The following is a 20,289-nucleotide window of genomic DNA, read 5'->3' on the forward strand; positions in this document are numbered from 1 at the left end:
TGGTAAGCCATGCCCCCCTTGATTGAAAAGGTTGACAGGTCTCTGGAACAGCCCTTGCTCACATTAAAAAGGAAATGGACCATTGGTAACTCACTTGTGCAATCGTGTATCCCTTCAGAACACACACAAAGGAGTTTGTGAACATTGTGGAACCTATCAAAATTGGAAGGACATCATAAGTGTGGCATGTTTGTTTGTTGCTACCAAACCAGTGAAGGTACGCTTTTTGAGTACAATCAGATGAAATGGACACATAAAGCATTTTGGAATTGCAAAACCAAAAATGTTGTCTACGCTGTGAGATGTCCTTGTGAGCTGGTATATATGGGAAAAACAAAGCAGGAAATTTGTCAAAGAATCACTCAGCACAAATCACGCCTTTGACGTAATGTGTTGACAGCCCCTTTGGTAAATAATTGGCTTGATAAATATTATACAGAAGCTGATTTGAGAAGGACGGTACTTGCTACAATTAAGCCAGTCACCCGCAATGCCACAGCGGTGTCTTGATATTGTTTTTTGCGATTACCGCACATTAAAAGCGGTATTATTGTCTGGATTTCGGATGAGCTGACTATTGGTAAATGATTGCTCATTGTTGTAGATGCCCCATTGTCGAATAATGTTAAGCTGGTGTTTTACTGCAGTTATTGTGCTGGCCACTGAATCCCTGGACTGTTCCCATGAGGCACAGGGACAGACTGATTTGCATATGGCCATGTCTGAACTGGGGTGGCAGGGTGGGCTAAAGAACGGTGATGGATTAAACCCAGATCAGTTGACTGGGGGTGAGTGCTTGCAATGTTCAACACTCCGTCCATCATTTCCTTTGGTTTTTGCTTTGTTCGCCATAAGTTGGCAGGGTATGCTCAGACGTGAGTCCCTTGCTCACTTTGCCACTGGATTCAAGCAAGCCTGGCTGAAGATGGCTGAAATGCCAGAAACCGGTCCTAGGAAGCTTGTTTCCGGTCCAGGGAAGACATGGCTTGGCAGTTCGGGCTGGACTGTTCCCATGAGGCACAGGGTCAGACTGATTTGCATATGGCCATGTCTGAACTGGGGTGGCAGAGTGGGCTAAAGAACGGTGATGGATTAAACCCAGATCAGTTGACTGGGGTGAGTGCTTGCAATGTTCAACACTCCGTCCATCATTTCCTTTGGGTTTTGGCCACTGAATCCCTGGCACGGCTGGCGACACTAAATTGGTTTCTTTTTCTACTTCTTACAGCCACGATTTTGGATTGAGCCCGGAGCCATAGGTCATGTTGTGACCATGAGTGATTTATGAGAATTTCTTTGTTCTGCGTTCTAGTGAGTAGGTGGGCCATTTTTTATTTAGATTGTGACTTCTGAGTGTTTCTTAGTGATGGATATATGTGTGCACAGTAGTGACTGTTGGGCAATTTTTGAGATCATGACAGATCCAAACTAATGGGATTGTACCTACACTACGAGGCACTTGAGGTAAATGTTTGGAGTAAGGAATATACAAATATAAGGATGCGAGCGATATCTTTTCTCCTGACAAAAACACTGTATTTTGTATGTCTTTTTTGTAGAATGGATATCAGTTCTATGTCCTGAAGAGAAGCCGATTAAGGCGCAACAGGGGTTCGAAATGCATCCACCATTTCTACTTGATCCACTGTTGTAAATTGGAAAATGTTGTGCATTTCAGAGTACTGGTTTAACCCAGGGAATACAAAAAGAGAATGATTGAAAGATTGTACCTGGTGTCCAGGTTTGCTCTGACAGGGATCCGATATTCAGAAAATTAGGGAGCATTTTGATTTAATTTTAGAACTACTTAGGAGCGTATTGTGCTTGCCCTGTGAGGTAGCTAGAGTTTTTCTATAAAACGAACTTATGTTTTGATGGATTTATTCCACGTTGAAATATGAATTGATGTATTAATGTGTTAAATACATGTTGATTTGTTTGTTTAATATGACATAATTTATTGTCTTGTATGTATTATTGTGGGTGGGAGAAACAAATACTGTTCATAATTTGTTTTTGGTTCCCTGTGGGTGACAAAAACGTTTTTTCAAAATAAATGAACTGTGGGTAATATAAACTTGAAGCAAACACGGTTATTGTATAAAGGGTGTGCAAGTGAGTGCAGTTTTGAAAGAGTGTAAGGTTTGGCATCTATGTTTTTGTGCACTTTCTAAAAGTGGCATTTTTCAAACCGTAAATTTAAATCTAATTTCACCAGTAAGGAGGATTTATCATTATCATTCCAAACATGTGAAACATGAAAAAGATACTCCTCTGAGATCAGAAATTACAGCTTAAATGTGTATTAAGGGATTCCCATTGTTAAACTATGAGAGGATTAGGCCTCACAGTAGTGAAAAACAACATAAGCTGTTTGTTACTACTGGGACATGTAAAACATAAAGGTACATGTCCTATCTTTTATTTACATAGCACCTTCCCTTGGGTTACTTAGGTCCTAACTTCGGGGTGACTCCTATATACTAAAAGGGGAGTTTGAGGCTTAGCAAGTAGTTTTGAATGCCAAGTCGAGGTACCAGTAAACTGCACACACAGGCACAGCAGTTGCAAGCCTGAGACAGGTTTGAAAGTCTACTTATGTGGGTGGCACAATTAGTGGTGCAGGCCCACAAGTAGCATTTGAAGTACAGGCCCTGGGTATATGGTATACCACTTTACAAGGGACTTATCAGAACATCAAATATGATGATCAGATATACACCAATGTCAACATGTTGAGGGGAGAAGCGCGTGCACTTTAGCAGTGGTAAGAAGTGGTAAAGTGGTAAGAGTCCCAAGACCAACAAAAAGAATCAGCAAAAACAAGAAAAGGCAAAAAGTCTGGGGAAAGACCACCCTATGGATGACAGGTCTAATAATCAGACTTTGATTCACTGTAAGAGAGAGAAAATGAAGGGATGTGGAAGAAAGAGCAGAAATGTAGTAAAAGAAAGTCAATCAGAGAAAGAAGGGATGAAAAATAACCTGCAAGAGCAAAATAATGATAGAGTAAGGGTAGGGTGGTGGAAAAAACAGGAATCTGGTGGGGTCAAGTCTAAGAAGCCTTGGTATCCGGCAACCCCTGGATTTGTCAGCAATGTCTGCTGACTCCTAAAAAAAAAGCTTAGGACCCATGAACATGTATTTTGTTTTGTTTTTTACAAAATTAAGCACCTTCAAAATACATCACTCAAATATGCAATACATTTTTGCAATGGGAACTACTGGGCACATGAGTGGACCGCCTCACAATAAGAGAGAACTCATGCCTCGCTTTCATTGATTACCCCTCTAGTGAAAGAGGCATGGATATAATGGAGATACAGACTGACCTCCCCTCACACTCCTGGTCATGATCCCTGTGAAAGAAAGGTAAGATTTGATAGGTAAAAATTAATTGAGAAGAAATTAGCAGTTAAAGCAAAGTGGCGGTCATTACAGACACAGTCCAAACAGCATTCCCCTGTCAGCCTTATGTGACCAAATCCAAGAGCGACCAAGAGATGGATGGTCAGGAATTACAAGCCTGTAAAACGCCCCTAGGTTTGACACTGGCAATCAGAAGTGTGGAGATTGCAGGTGTAGATCAGTAGTAGATTGGTTTGGTGATGATGCTCCCCTACCCAAGATCTTTCACGTGCCTTGACTGTCTGCGCATAAATGAAGGACTTCGCTTTCAAAGAGCAAATGCATGCAGTGCTTTATAGGCGTGTGTAAAGTTGCAAAGATTAGTTTAGAAACCTGTGAAAACCTACATGGCAAACATTTCAGCTCTGTGAAGTTGTAAACTTTCCTCATATTTACATAGAAATTGTCAGTGTGTGACAGCTTAAATAACAAAAGGTAAATCTTCACAGAAAAGGTCGGCATAATTTCCCTTTGTCAATAGAATAAATCAGCAAAACTGGAAGAGAGTAAGCCTTGGCTGGGTTTAATTACAGTGAAAATTGTTTTGCAAAGCACAGAATATCATCTCACAATGCATGAAAAACTAAGGGGAGAAGTCGAGCATTCAACAGGGAAAAAACGGTAGTAAAAGCAAAACTGGAGAATTTTGTAAAACATTGTGAGCATAAAAAAATAAAAATAAAAACTTGCACATCCCTGGCGCCTTTCTACCACTATCGATTCCACAAACAAAACACACATCTCACACATCAACTCCATTGCCAAGAACGCACGTTATCAGCTGCGCCTTCTGTGGGGGATTCGTCGGTTCTTCCCGGAGAAAGACCTAAAAACCTTGGTTCAATCGCTAGTTCTCTCTAGACTGGATTATTGTAATTCTCTTCTGACTGGCCTTCCCAAATCTCACCTCTCCCCCCTTAAATCCGTCCTCCATTCAGCAGCTCGCTTCATTTCATGTTGGTTTATGCTGTCGTTTTTTCATTACTTCTAATTTCCTGTTAGGTCATATGAGTGCACTTAGGAGCAGTTTACTTTGGGGTGGGTGGTCACAACGTGGAGAGTGGAGTGCGATGTTACGTCACGTGACAGCAATTAATCGCAGGTGCACAAAGTCAAAGTGGTGAGCGGGGAGAGGAACGATAAGGCCTCAATATGGTGGAGTGTTCGGAGAAGCGTGGTTGCTGACTGTGATAATGAAAATGCGGAAAGCTTTTCCTCCTTTGATGCGGAATGGACAGATCAGTGGTTTTTCAAGGCGGCAGTTATCGTCTGCAAGAACTGTGTAAGTTTCGCACCTGTTTGAGCAATGTGTTAACTGACTACATGCTATATCGTACGGTTTAGTTAGTTTTGCGGAGATGGTTTTTATAAACACGGTGTAGTATGGAGACGTTAAAATCTTCAATTTGAAATTTTACTTTGAGTAATAGCGGAGGGGGTTTATTGCATGTGTGTGTCATATTAAAACGATTATTATTTTAATTGTCTAGGGGGCTTGGGTTGAGGTAATATTTGATGCACTAACTTTTGATAGATCGGTACTTGTGATTAGAGGGGAGACATGCTGTTCTAGAGTGACTACTATAATTTATTTTTTTAAACTGTCATGTTACAGTGACTCCTGAAGAAGAGAGTAATTCTCTAAATGCATTAGGTCTAATATAAATAAGGATGGAAGATGTATTGTGTCACCAATATGCAACATTAAGGAATTATTTGTTCTGGATCATCACTGTTGGAAACAGCATATTGTCAATAAAATCTTTGAAAAGTGAATGTCATCGAACTCGGCTTGTTAGAACTGAAAAAAACGGGACGAGATTGTTTAATGGATCTGTAAAAGAAATGCTTAAAAGAACTATCCGCCTCCCTTCCACACACACCACTAGATTTTTGGAAGAGTGCAAATCTATCAATAGTGTTTGGTAGTGTCCGAATTCAAAACAGGGAATTCTGTGTCTTTGGGCTATGCTGGTGTCTGGCCAAATAGATTTTGAAACCGTTTTACTATTTTATTTCCCGTCTTAGCCGTTTGAGTCCTAGAGTCATGGTAATTGAACAGAAGACTGTTTCAGTGGTAATGACAATGTATGTGTTTTGTCATTTGGAACTTTATTGCTGATTGGTTGTCGATGTGATGCAGGTCAACCATATAAGACATGCTGCGGTACACCTGTAGCTGGCCCGTATTTATGGTCATTAGAGCTAAGTGCAAGTACACTCTACAGGTCTGGGACAATACAAATGATGGATAATGTTTTTTTTAAATTACTTACGGTCCATATTTTCTATAGAATGTGTGTGCAAGATGAACCAGTATGTATACACTTATACGTTTTTATCTTTAAACTCACTCTCATTGCAAATGATTGAAGAATCCTAAGAAACAATAATTCTAATGTAAGTCACCCTGCAGCACATTACACATGGAAACCAGAGGCTGACTTGACCCTTTCATTTCGAGTCTGTGAGCTGTTGGATGATTATTTTGAGAAGAAGGAGCCACTGATTTAATATCACAACGTGTAGCTCGGTCAAAATAGAGTATGCAGAGAAAACCAAGAGAGACTCCTGGAAGATACTCCTTGCATAAAAAACAAACCCAACAAAAAGTTACTGGAAACTGTTTTGTCTCTGAGGCTAGGAGGGCAAAGGAAGAGACACTTATGTTCTGGCTGGAATACTCCAAATCTTTCAGGTGCACTTCTAGGGGCCTCCAGCCTCAGTCCTAAGGAAAAAGTAATAAGGTAAATTCTGTTCGAGACTCTGGGTAATTTTTTCCTGGTCATTTGCAAGGCTGTCGAACCGCTACCAGACCTTTAGGGTCCAGATATCGAGTGCGGGCAGGCTTAACCACACTTATAAGGAAAGAGCTCCAGCAAAGTCCATCCTTGTCCACAGCCAACTGGTCATCTGATTCTAACACAAACACCCTTCTCTTCAGACTTTTCTGCCCTATAGACTTCACAAGGCCAGCAATACTGGCCATTGGGAGCACTCCAAAGCAAAGATATAATGAGAATAGGTTTCCTTTAGTACTTTACTCAAGCAGGCTACACAAGATTATCTCTTCTACTTCAAGTCTTTTACTAGTTTAATTGTGACCTGAGTGTATGGTAGTGGGAATCCCATTTCAGAGGCCCACATATACATTTACTACATACTCGGAGAGGTGACAAAATGTATGCTTTAAAGCCCACTGAATTGGGAATTCAGTGTAGTTTTATGACTTGGAGAATCAGTCCCACTTGGTTACTTTTTTTGGCAAGGGGTTTAACTTGTAATTGCAGCGTGCAACTGGTCATCAGCCCTAAAGTGTAAGAATGTGAAAAGGTCCGGATCCAGTCTGGTCCCTTGAGTAGTCATCTCTGTTCGTTTTACTTTTCTCTCTATTGCATACCATAATGAGTAGACCATGATTAATCCATCTATCCTTCCTGCCAGCATGGCACTATTGTAAGTTGGACACTGAAGTATTTTGAGCATCATCTAAGGGATAATCACTGTTAATGGACAAGGTCCATCAGAAGTAGAGTAAATGCTGGTAATGTTTCCAGGGGGCACACAGTCAGTTTTTCTAAAGTCATTTTTACACTATAAATTGCAGCAATTTACATTCTTCAATCAACTAATTGTTGATAAATTTTAAAAATACATTTTGAATGAACTTTTAGGATTTTCCTAAAATGCCAACAGTAAAATCGACTTTCTCAATGGAAAGCCACAGAAGCCCAAAGAATGAAAATAGCATTTGCAGCTAGTTGCTGCAGGAACATAACACATTATTTGTAATAATTTGCATGCCCCACTTTTAAACTTTAAGCATCCAGCCTTGTGGGATTTCAGGAACACATGGGGTGATTAAGCTACTGTTTAAACATAGTTTTTCATATATATCAGATTGTCGTTTCTGCATGTACAGCTGCATTGCTTAAGACCGCAACCAGTCAGACCACATTTATAAGCCTGATGCAGGTTTTTATTGTCGCACATACAGGTCATGTAAAAGTACACAGCAACCCATATGTAACATTTAACGTTTGTGACAATGGTACTTTTCGTGCAACAAGTTACTAAACTTGAATAAGTAAATTGGGTTTAAACATTTTAACACAATGGTGAGAGACACAGCACATGTACTGGTAGGTGGATTGGCAGTCTCCTAGCGATGAAAGTCAAAATCCCAACAAAACCAAGTTTAAAAAACATGGAAGAAATCTGGAGAGACCATGCCGAAAGGCTACATTTTTACAGTGATCAAATATTTCATGTTTATAAAAACAAGTAGCACATTTGTCTTTCACAAAAACAATTACAGTGTTTTGTCTAATGTGAATTCTTGAAAACCAAATCCAATTACTGTATTGTGTAACTGTTAACTGAGTTTTCACTCACAGATGTATTTGTATTGTGTCCCATATATTACATACTTTACACAGATTGCAATTATTTTTTATTTTTCACATACTTCAGTCAATCAGGGAATTGTCAAGCACGCTACTCACCTGGGAGGGTCTTAAGGTGCTGGGGGGTGGGGGGGGGGAGAAGCAGCTCTGTTCAGTCGAAGAGCCAGGTCTTGAGGGTCTTCCTGAAGATGTTTAGAGAGGGGGCTCGCCTGTTGTTGATCGGGAGCTGGTTCCAGGTCTTGGCCGCAATGAGGGAGTAGGCTCTTCCACCCGTTCTTGCTCTGCGGATTCGCGGGTTTTCGGCGAGGGCGAGGTTGGCAGATTGGAGGTTTCACTTGGGTACGTGGAAGGAGATTCTCTCATTGATGTATTGGGGTACGGAGTGGTGGAGACATTGGTAGGGGTGGGTGATTATCTTGAAGGTTACCCTCTTCCTGATGGGGAGCCAGTGGAGGTCTTGCGTGATGCGTTCATGTCAAGGGCTGCCAAGGACAAGTCTGGCTGCGGTGTTCTGTATGGTCTGGCGTTTGTGGAGCAGAGACTTGTTGATTCTGGCATAGAGGACTTTTCCGTAGTCCAGTCTGCTGGTTATGAGTGCCTGGGTGACAATCTTTCTTGACTAGGGGGCGTGGGGGGAGCCGTTTGAAGGTCTTGTGAAGGATGCGGAGGGTGTTGAAGCAGGTGGAGGCGACGGCATTGATCTGTCGGGTCATGGAGAGGGAGGAGTCCAGTACGATGCCGAGGTTCCGGGTGTGGTCCGTGGGGGTGAGGGGTCTTCCAAGGGCAGTGGGAGAGGATCTGAGGACGAGGACCTCCATCTTCTCAGAGTTGAGCTTCAGGCAACTGCTGCTCATCCAGGATGCAACGTCCTTCATTCCTTCCTAGAAGCCGAGTCTAGTGGTGACTGGATCCTTGGTGAGGGAGAGGATGAGCTGGGTGTCGTCGGCATAGGAGACTATGTTGAGTCTGTGCTGTCTGACGATGGCTGTGAGGGGGAACATGAAGATGTTGAAGAGCGTTGGGCTGAGTGACGATCCTTGGGGTACTCCGCAGTTGATCACTGTGGGTTTGGAGAGGAAGGGTGGCTGTCTTATTCTTTGGGTTCTGCCAGTCAGGAGGGAGCAGAACCGTTTGAGGGTGGTTCCCTGTATGCCGGCATATCTGTGGCGGCGAGTAGAGCGGTCTTGATGCTGCAGAATCCGGATTGGGAGGGGTCGAGGATGGAGTTCTCTTCGATGAATTTCGTTAGTTGGGCATTGACAGTCTTCTCAGTGACTTTGACTGCGAAGAGAAGGCGGGAGATGGGTCAGTGGTTCTTGAGGTCTGAGGGGTCTGCTGAGGGCTTCTTAAGCAGGGGCTTGACTTCTGCACGTTTCCAGTCATCGGGAAGGTGCCGGTTTTGAAGGTGGTGTAGATGGTGCATCGTAGTTCTGGTGCGACAGCGACTCCGTGGAAGATGTGCAGGGGTCCGTGGGTGCTCCTGAGTGGATGGCTTTCATGGTCGATTCGCTGTCTTTGGTGGTGGTTTGGGTCCAGGCGGAGATGGTGGGTTGGCTGGTGTTGTTGGAGGGGTTTCAGAGTCTGGTGTCTGTTTGTTGAAGTTGTCGTAGAGGGACTTGATTTCCAGATGGAAGTAGGAGCTGAGCTTGTTGCAGAGTTCCCAGGAGGTGTTAATGTCCGTGGCCTTGCTGGGGGGTTTGGTGAATTCTTGGATGATGCTGAAGAGTTCTTTTGAGTTGCTGGAGTTGGCAGTGATCTTGCGCTGGATGAAGATTTGTTGCGATCTGATAAGTTGGTGGTATTCTGTTATGGCATTCTTGTATGTGGTGCATTCTTCCAAAGTTTTGCTGTTTCGACAATTCTTCTTGAGACGTCTGCAGGTGCGTTTGGGTTCTTGGAGGTCAGCTGTGAACCCGGTGGCCTTTCTGGGGCGCTGTCTGTTGAGGTTGCGAAGGGGTGCGATTTCATCCGCGCAGTTGGAGATCCATCTGTGTAGTTCTTTGGCTGCAAGGTTAGCTTCGGTTGAGGTGGAGGGGGCATCGGGGATGAGGGTGGAGTTGAGGTGCTCCTCGGTGACTTTGTTCCTGTTCCATTGCTGTGGGTGGGGTGCAGGTTTGGGGGCAGTGGGTTTGTTAACATGGAAGTTTATGCAGTGGTGGTCCATCCAGAGGGGTTGCAGGGTGTGGCTTAAGTGGATGTTGTTGTTGCCTCCTGCGAAGATGGGGTCGAGGGTGTGTCCTGCTTTGTGGGTGGGGATGAGCTGTTTCAGTCAGAGGTTGGTTAGGTTGCCCAGGAGCGTGAAGGAGTTGGGTTCGTTGAGGTTGTCGAGGTGGAAGTTGAGGTCTCCGCTAAGTATGTAGTCCATGGAGGCGATGGCGTGGGGAGGGACGAGGTTGGCGATGGCAGTGGTGAACACTGTTCGAGGTCCGGGGGGCCTGTAGGTGAGGGTGCCACTTAAGTTTTATCTGGAAATGGAGGTGTTCGATGGTGGACAGAGTTGCTCGTGCTGGAGATGGTGAGTCGGAGGGAGTTCTTGTGTGCGATGGCGAGTCCTCCTCCTAGGCGTTTGAGGCAGTCTTTCCTCCGGATCTTGTATCCGTCGGGGATGGTGGTGGCGATGTCGGGAACGGAGGTTGAGTTATTCCAGGTTTCCGTGAAGAAGGCAACGTCAGGTGAGATGGTGTTGAGGAGGTCCCAGATCTCTACGGCGTGCCTGTGCAGAGCGCACGTTGAGGAGGATGCAGCTCAGGTCCTTGGGGGTGTTGGGGTCTGGCTTGGGGGCGATGGCCATGGGTGCAGAGGGTGGTGAAAGTTCAGCAGCAGTGTGGCCGTGGGTGGATTTAGGTGTAGACAGATGGCAGTTGTTTCTTCCGGGGTTGAGTGCGAGGAGGGCGGCAGAGTCGTAGCGGTGGGTGGTCAGAGATCCAGGACTCTGGTGCTGGTCGGGTGGAGGGTGGAGGATGGGCACAGACTGGCTTGCCTTTGGGGCACCTCCAAGCGGCCACCATTAAATAGGGAAGGGAGAAGGGAAATGCAGGAGTAAGAACAGCAGGGGGAGGGGCCACGGGGGAGCAGCGGCTGGATAAGGGCGGCGAGAAACGGGCACGGAGGAGAAAACAAGGGCACAGGCACAAAAACGAAAGAAGGGCAGAAAACAGAGTCACAGACAAACAGGCACAGAAATTACAGTGAAAATACAATAAAAGACAGACAAAAGACACAAAGACAAAATGGGCACAACAAGGCAGACAGACAATAGTGGAACAGCAGAAGAGCAAGGCTTTCCCACTGGTCCACCAGGAATGAGGCGCAGACAGGAGCTTGTGGGTGGAGGAGGGCCTTGAACACCTACATGAGAGAGGTGTCTGGGGCAGCGGCAGGTGAGGCTACAGCGGAGCTGCTTGGGTAGAGAGTGTGACCCTTGCCAGTCAATGATAGGTGTATTATAAACCGTACATAGCTGTAGTTATGACCCTACCTTAACCGGCATATGTACAAATGTATTCATATTTGTAAAGTGCAAACATAGCAATAGAACATCAACGTGAGAGCTGAACATGTAGTACACACCCTGATGTATGAATCATGATCAAATTTCAAATCAAAGCACTCTTTATTCGGTTCTTTACATAAAAACCATAAAAGCACGAAACAGCAAATCCATAAAAATGTACAAACATAGGCATTAAACCATATAAATAAAATGCATATTATCAAAAACAAGTAAATATCCATACTCATAAACCAAGTGATAAGTTTTTTTTTCTCAATCTCATGACAGCTTTCAGAAAACATACCGCATTAAAAACTACTTCTCCAAGTAGCATTTTAAATACAAGCGTGCGGGACACGCTTGTCGGAAGTTCAGTTTTTTTTTTAACAGTGTTCTGGTAAATGCCATCCTAAGAACCTCCATAAAATATTAGAAAATGCATGGTATCTTGTGAAGTCAGTCCATCGCACCCGCAGGGCCCCAGAGGATAACCCCAGTCCATAACCCAGGGACATGCTAACTTAAAATGTAAGTGGCCAAGCCTAAATTTAGTCAGCAAAAATCACTTGTGTACTTTCAACAATAACAAGATCAGACTCAATAACATGGGTAGACTTTAGCAGAACATGGGCACACATAGGAGGTTTCATAAAAGAGCCCTCTTCTCTACCAGAGGATCTAAGACAAAAATAAATTATTTGGTCAACTTGTGATACGACTTCACGATTCCCTCCGGTGAGCCAAAAATGATAATTTACAATAAGACCAAATGTTTGCTGGAGAAGATATTATTTGAAGAGATGTACATTCCATTTTTTTTCCAAATTACCAGATAGGAGTAGTTTCCATGCTGAGGAAGAAGTTCAAGATCCTGAGTGCATAAATGGAGAAGGTGTTAAGGACTAGACACTGAGGTCTGTTGAGTCACCATCTTGATAGTCCTAGAAAAGGGTAACTTTTCCTAGAGCCACAATGCCACGCTGCATAGAAGAGTATACATCAAAGGTGTCCAGTGTCTCCTTGAAAAAATCCCAATTAGGAGGAAACACTCACAAAGGGGAACTAACATCTTTGAAAATTAGCATTGAAGAAATCAGCAGGATACAAATTCCTCCCCACATCTGGAAGGAGCAAATGGCCAAGCAGAATCCAGTCATAACAATCCAGTAGAAGGTCAAAACAGCAAGAAGCAAAACAAAAATCAGGAGCAAAAATAGCAGCAAGGGGCGAAGAACATGCTGAAAATAATGGAATGCATGCACTGTGACACATTCAGCACTTGAATATGCCTTTTTTTTTACATAGTGATAACAGATGCTGGCATCACATGATAGAACTTTATCTCATTTGTAGATCGGAGCTTCTGTTAACATTCTATGGACAAATAATGATCTTGAAAAGGCCTGTTAATATGGCGTGACCATCCAGCCTTATCATGAAATCACAATACTTGTTAAAGATTTTTCTGATGTTCAATTTTGGGTGACGTTCTTTGAGCAAATTAGCAATTTTAATGATGCATATGACGGTAACCGATGAACTAATGATTTTGCACTTGATGAGTATCTAATTTAAAAGTGTGATAAATAATGTAATATAGTTATGCTACATTTTATAATGAGACGCCATTTCATTAAATTGGATGTAGGTTCTGGTGTTCTGCTCATCTTGTGCTTGCTCATTCCTCCTCCTAATCAGTGACCTACTACAATTCTTCTTTTCCTACAGTTTCCATGGTACACGGAGCACCATGACATAAATGGATTGTAGTAATAGAAAGCATGTATTGTGAATGAAAGTTTCCATTGTGTACCTGATGTATCATTTTGGAGGATTTCAGCTGGAAGATTTGATGTAAGTGTACAGAACAACATGGTTATATGGACTATTGTTAAAAAATGTGTCGTATTGGGTTTTAATTCTGTGGAATGCAGTTGTTGAGTAAGCAAGCAGAAGATTTCTCTTACCTTAAGAAATGGGTGAACCTATCAAAATTGTTTTTGATTTGCCAATGCAGCCTAACCATGATCATGCCATGCTGAATTTGCAGTTTTATAAAATTAATATGCATTAAACATATCTAAAACCCCTGGGTTAGGGATAGGGGACAACACTTCATTTACCTCCTGAAATGATATCAGATTATTCTGTGATTTCCTTCCTCACCAAGATGTTGTCACTGCTCTCCATGAGGGTCATACTTTGAATATAGAGAGATTTCTATTAACTGACAAGGATTCTGCTGTGATTTATGATTCAGCATTTCTGTATTATGAGTCTTTATGACAAAATTATGCATTCCTCTGTAATGTTTTATAAACAACACTGTTAAATTCTTTTAACTGAATTTCGATCTTGAACTCGGTTCTTCAGTGGTTCTAGTTTCTAAGTATGAATTTACTCTGCTAAGTTAGGAATATTGATGGTCTACAGCTAAATAATGAGAAATTGTGGGGCTGAACTGCCTAAGGTAAAATTTGTGGTTCATTCCATGATGCGGTGCAGGAGATTATTGGGGTTTGGCTCCCACATACTGTTGCCTCCATCCGGTTGCCAGGGAACTAAGGTATGGACTTGTGTTATGAAGTCATTTTCAGGGAGCAAAGTTTCAGTCGCTCTGAGTTCCTAGTGCTGTTTCTGTAAACAGCCATGTAAATCTTGTCCTTATCTCGTCCCAAACGCTGCTGCTCCGAAGCTCGAGCATGCGTCTCCACAGCGCATGCCAGTTGAATGGTGTCACCCTAATAAAGAGCGTGTTCCGTGCAAGGCAGCCACAAATCATGTATTCACGAGCCTTGAATTGCAGCCGTCTCCTGCCTCCCCATGTGAATTGAGGTACTATTTCTTTCCTCCTCATGCACCATCTCCAGTTTCACTGGTCTCCATGCCTTCTCCTCACGCACAGAGGTTTCCTGCTGATGGCTTTCTTTTTTAGTGCCAACCAACACCCCAAAAGTGCTTGCTAATATACGGTTTTCCTGCCAATGGTGAAGGAAGTGACCCGATTAGGGCCACCCGGGTCACTCATGACCACCTCTCAGCCTTCCATACAAATAAAGAGTCAGTCAGACAGTAGAGAATACCGACCAAGTATATTTATTCAGGTACACTCGGGCGGAGTCCTGTCTAACCAGCCTCCTGGAATTGCTGCAGAGGGACTAACGTCAGCAAGCATGGAGATACATTATGTACAATTCAGAACCAATAAAGACACGCCCTGACTGGAAATGTCCAGTTGGTAGCAGTTAAACAAACACGATACAGAAGGATGAGTTTCGATCCTGAGACCAGGCACACGTTATCTTAATGCCAAGGTCACTCTGCCTGTGCCTGCCGCTCTAAGGGTGGGAGCAGGCCTATCTAGTGGGAAAGGTATGCGCTAATAAGAACAGTGTACTTATTAGTACAGCAAGGCTCAACCTTGGAGAAACAAACTATTTGTCAGGAATCAGATTCACGTGGTGTCTGCAGTGCACCATAAATGGCAAAAACCAAAGAGACAGTGAATTCTTGTGAAGCCGCAAGTGGTGAATTTATATCGGGACATATAATGTTCTATGTGCAGTTAGACCTTTCAAGATGGCCGCGGCTCTTACCGTCATTAGCTGTGCATCTTTGACATGACGGTTGAGCGCGCGGCAAACTGCGCACTTCAATTGAGATATCCTGAGAGAAGCTAGTGTTTTCCGTCAGCTCCTGTATCCTGAGGAGTACTGCCCTAGAACTCGAAGAGAGATATTTTCGGAGCATATCACAGAGCCGAATTCACCGCTAGTAGTCAGAGTCAAGTTAAGCGGTTGTTCGGTTACTCAAGATTTAGACAGGAAAGTAGCGGAGATTTCAAGAGGTTGGAATATTCATTTGTTCATCGCAAGAGGAACCTGAATCCGGAGTGGCTGAGTACAAGATTTTCCTGTGAACTATTAGAAGCCAAGACTGAGCCAACGACTAAAGTCAGTGAGTACGCACTTGCGCAGGACCCCCAGTTTCCTCTCCTCCCTTTGGCGATCCTTCCTTTTCCTTTCCGCCCTATTTTCCCTTTCCCTGTACCTTTTTGCGCGCTTCTTTTCCTATGGAAGTTGTGGAATCTATCTACGCTGTGTGACACAACCTTGACATTCTACGCTACAGAGTCTGCGAGAGAGAAAGAGAGTTATTCTGTTATTCCGCTACAATGTACATATCTAGTTCTCTGTAAAATGTTGGAAATTTGTTCTCACGTCTGAAGATATTGAAAAGTCAGTAATGATCAAAAGATTACAATGAATATCATCATATAGAAGAGTAGCAAGCCTTCAGGAATATGAGGTAGGAGTAGAGGAATATAAAAGTCACTAGGAAGAATAGAAGAGTAGGATGTTGTTGTAATCCCTTTCACCTCTGTGCATTAGGTGTACCTCGTTAAGATTTGCCAGTGAAGAACCACACACTGCAGAAGACTCGGCAGAGGAGGCAGAATCGTCACCTTGGGGTCATACACCTTCCTGAGGCAGTCTCTTCTCTTCCACTTCCCCTTTCCCCCGTGCTAGTGCCGCTACCTAGTCTGGTGGCTGTACTGATGCAGGGGCATTGGGAGTAGTCGTCATCTCTGCTTCTGTGGAACTTGAGGTACATTCTGACACTATTGCAGCTGTTTTCAGCAGGGGCAGGGAAAGAATTCAGTTTCAATCATGACTCAGAATGGCGGGCAAACATAAAATGGTGCCGCAAATGCTAACTCAAGGCATACAATAAATAAACAACACAGCGAAAACAGTTTTATTCCAACAGACCCTCCTTTTAGCATTCGCTAACCATTGAATATTACTATCTAGAGATGAAGAACAGGTTGAGAAGATAAGAAACAGCACCATATGCGGATGCGTACATAGTCAGTATTCAAAGATACCTTTGTCGATCTGCATGATTTCATCAATTTGTTTCTGCAGCATGATCGCAGCCTTCGTGTCATGAACTGACATTTTTGGTCTAGAGATCTGAGCATGTATACAATAGGTACAACAAGCCGGAAGGCAGTGTATGCAAAGACAACATGTAAAGATAATACCAGCAACTGCAACCTAAAAGATAAGGATCTTTCAACCCCACGTTGTTGGTATATTCCAGAACCACACCGATAATGTCCAAGTAGCTGTCTCTTGGTGTAGGTCTGATGACAGTCTATGCAATTTTTGTATAGCTGTATACACACTGGGGGCATGGTCTGATATGTAAACACAACAGCTGCTGCCAGTGATGCAACAGGCCCCTCCTCGATCAGCAAGCATGACATCTAACACCATCCTGTTTTGTAATGTAACGAGCCTCGTAGCCTGGAGCTCAGCAGTAATGTTTGTCAGTATCCCAGCTGTTGTATTAATAACCCCTTCCACAACTCTTGTGAGCCGACAAAGCTGCAGACTATTATCCATGGGGCCCCCGAAGGATAGAAGACCCTTTGCAGCATCGTCAAACTGCTACCAGGTGGTATCTGTCTGATATATATCCTCAGTGTCCTCAACCCTTCGGACTCTGGGCAAGTATATACTCCTACATTGCAGCCGATGGGCCTTATAGTAATTGGACGGGGCAACATACACAGGGTGAAGAAGGAAAAAGAGGTAACATCTGCCAGACCACCCCCTCGGAAGCCAGATGTGAGCTTCGGATCCACAGACAAAATAGACCTTCCGGGGTAGTACCAAGGGTGGACTAGTTATCATGCTCAGTCTGTAGGTGAAGTTGATTATACCTTCCCCCACCTTTACCTCCCTTGTCCCCTGGACACAGAAACTAGCTGTTGTGTTATCCACGGACACCGGCATCGGTTTGTCCTTAGTAACATTACGATCTTGGAAGGATTGGAAATATTCAGAGGTGTTGAGCCTTTGAATATCAGTCATTTCCATCCTAAGCCATATTTCGTTCTTCATTTTATTATGAATTCTCATACAGGATTTTGGGGACAATGTACCGGAAGTCCCATTACCTGCCTTTCCTATTGGAGAAAATCTGTGATGAAAATGTATATACTCTACCACAGTGCGAGAGTCAGAAGGTGTCATAATCTGAGTAGAAAGTTCAACATGATAGTGCACCATAACAAGCAATTCAAACCAACCTTCACAGCTACCAACATATGACAATGGCATGGACAACAAATTATCGCTCTTGTGAGTAACGGAGGGAAGCAATCCACAAACCCAACAATTAATTGTATTGCACACATCATGGGCTTGATGCAACATTTGTATGAATACGTTGTCTGTGTAAGTCTTTCGATGCTCCCCTTTGTGAGGGGCCAGAGTAAAAAACGTATGCTCAGGGGAAGTGGGCGTTGTACCAAACAAGGATTGTACAGGATACATTTCTTCTAGGAACTAAGCTATTCCAAGTACAGTTATTGATGCAATCACAAATATCAATACCTAGACTATATTACTCTTTGTGAACCAGCCCTGTGCTAGTCGCAGTGATGCAAGTGGCTGTTCCTCCTCCTCAATAGGTCGACCAAACGGATACATAATGAAACAGGAAAAAGGAATGCAATGAAACAAGTGTTCTCAGTGTTCGTCAGAGCCTCACTGGTAGACTCCTATTGTTCATCAACGTTTGTGCTTTTGAGCACTTGCGGTGGAGCTGCTTAGTCTTAGCTCTCGAATCCCATGTTGTTCTGGATAATGTACTCCCCTCTGAGGGAACACATTCAATTTATCCTGTCCAATGTTAGGACAGTGCACCAATCTTGCCTCTCCCTGAACTAACACCGTTGATACTATAGCAAAGTACACCCTGACTTGCACAGTCCATCCCTAACTAATCTGACTTCTCCTTTGGTGCACCATTCCCTAGCCGAGGGCGCAAATTGTACCTGGTAACTCCAGGCACAGTGGGGTCAACAAATAACTGCTCCTTAATAGCTCAAATCTCCAGAGGGACCGCTGCATTTAGCACGTCATCGTTCTTAGCATCCGTTTGGGTCCATGTACGCTTTGCGTCGCCAAAAGAGACAAACTGATGTACCTTCTCACCCTCCGCATCCCCAATGCCATCCCTCACCCATCATCGTCATAGGGTAAGGGTATCCTGCAGTAGTGGCTGGAATGAATCCAATTCTTTTGGCCAGCGACTTTAACAGCGGTCTGGGTAGCGAGGAGTACCTGCTAGGGCCCCTTCCACCGGGGCTCCAAGCTTTGCTTCCACTGACCGGGCCCCCTGGTACGGTTGGAAGCGACTCTTGAATCTGTTGATGAATAGAACGCATATTTTTAGTTAACTGGCACAGGTAATCTGTCAAAGGGTGCTCAATCTCTGAAAACCTAAGCTGGCGCGGGACGCTCCAAACGTTCGCCGGGCATCCGAACACGAGCTCGTAGGGTGACAATCCTGTACTAGAATGTGCTGTAGTTCTTGTAGACAAAAGAGCTAGTGGTAAAGCATCTGGCCAATATAACCCTGTGGTCTCCTGAATCTTTGCCAATTTCAGTTTGAGAGTACCATTGTACTTCTCAACCAAACCCACTGACTGGGGTCGATTTGCAGCATGGATTTTCTGCTTTATGTGCAAACGGTCGCAAACTAACTGGATAACCTTGTCATTAAAGTGACTTCCGTTATCACTCCAGATTAAGTGGGGCAAGCCACAGAGAGGAAAGAACTCCTTTAGGAGTGCCTTTGCAGTCGCAATGGCCGTGTTCTCTTTGGTAGGGTAAGCCTCAACCCATTTACTGAATGCACAAACAAGCACTAACACGTTCTTCAAATTATTGACCCTGTCCATTCCAATGAAGTCCATTTGAAGGACCACCAAAGGGAAAGTGGGAGGTGCAAAATTTCTGGGTGATGTAGGGGTACCCTTGCCAGGATTGTGCAGCATGCAGTACTTCACTAAATGTGCAGCTGTCTTTGAGATGTTGTCATTTTGCCATGCAGGGTCTAACAACTTGCAAATACCCTTAGCACTGATATGGGCTGGGCCGTGAGCCATCGTGACTACAGGAAGAACAAATGCATCTGGCAACATCTATCTCTGCTTCCCTGACTTGTCAATCTAACAGTCCTCATCATTCAAGTTTGCTGTACTTTCTTGCCACACTGCTAATTCCTCCCTCGTGCCCTCACTCTGTATCTCCTTCACATTCTCTAGTGTATCCTCTAACATAGTGACCTCGGGCACCCACCTAGCGGGACCTGCTAAAAACATTCTTATCATCTTAGTTCGGGCTGTTTCCTTAGCTGTCTGATCTGCAAAGGCGTTCTTCCTTACCCACATCATCCGTAACTTTCCTATGAGCGCTGCACTTCACTAGGGCCAATTTCTTATGGAGTGCCACAGTGGACTGAAGCCTGTATATGAGAGAGCCATGTTGAATTCTCATCCCATGGGAAGTAAGGAACCCTCTCTTTGCCCAGAGCCGCCAAAAATTATGGGCTACTCCAAAGACATGCTGACTTTTATTATAAATATTGACAACTAGCCCCTCACTCAATTCCCAAGGGCGACTAACTCAGCTGACTGGGCAGACTGATGGGGAACTCTTGATTTCTCAACTACTGTACGCAATGTAGTAATTGCATATGCTGTAGTGGTGGTGCCATTTGCCAATTTGAAACCAGAGCCGTCGACATATAGTTCTCCTTGGAGTCAGATAAGGTCTACCCATCCTTTCGTCTCTTCTTTCATCCGGAAGATACAATTATGTATGTTAATCTCCTCATTCTCAGAAGGGAGGGGAAGCAATGTGGCTGGATTCAGAGTTTCACAGCGTTTAATTGTGATGTGCTTTGCAAAGAGCATTAGCTTGTAGCCTGTCAGATGTGCACTTGTCAGGTGCTGTGTCTTTGTCTTATTCAAAAGTGTATCCACAGCATGGGGTACCATAACTGAGGTCAGCATCAAGTACGAGTCCAGCCGATTGTCTTATTGAGACAGCCACAGCCGCGACCGCCCTTAGACAGATCGGAAGGGCTCATGCGACAGGGTCAAGCACAGCAGAGAAATAA

The 20,289-nt window shown here is 43.9% G+C and overlaps 1 long non-coding RNA gene across 2 annotated transcripts in view; it reads left to right on the top strand.

Moving 5' to 3' along the window:
- The first annotated feature begins 4,561 nt into the window (after positions 1-4,561).
- The window catches only part of LOC146856777 (uncharacterized), a 923,944-nt gene continuing 908,216 nt past the window's right edge, over positions 4,562-20,289 (top strand). For both annotated transcript variants that reach the window (XR_014979499.1, XR_014979500.1), the window contains exons 1-2: positions 4,562-4,690; positions 13,036-13,161. This is a non-coding gene — a long non-coding RNA (uncharacterized LOC146856777). The remainder of the gene's footprint in view (positions 4,691-13,035; positions 13,162-20,289) is intronic.

The sequence above is a fragment of the Triturus cristatus genome, chromosome 3_2 (assembly GCF_964204655.1).
Source record: "Triturus cristatus chromosome 3_2, aTriCri1.1, whole genome shotgun sequence".
NCBI lineage: Eukaryota > Metazoa > Chordata > Amphibia > Caudata > Salamandridae > Triturus > Triturus cristatus.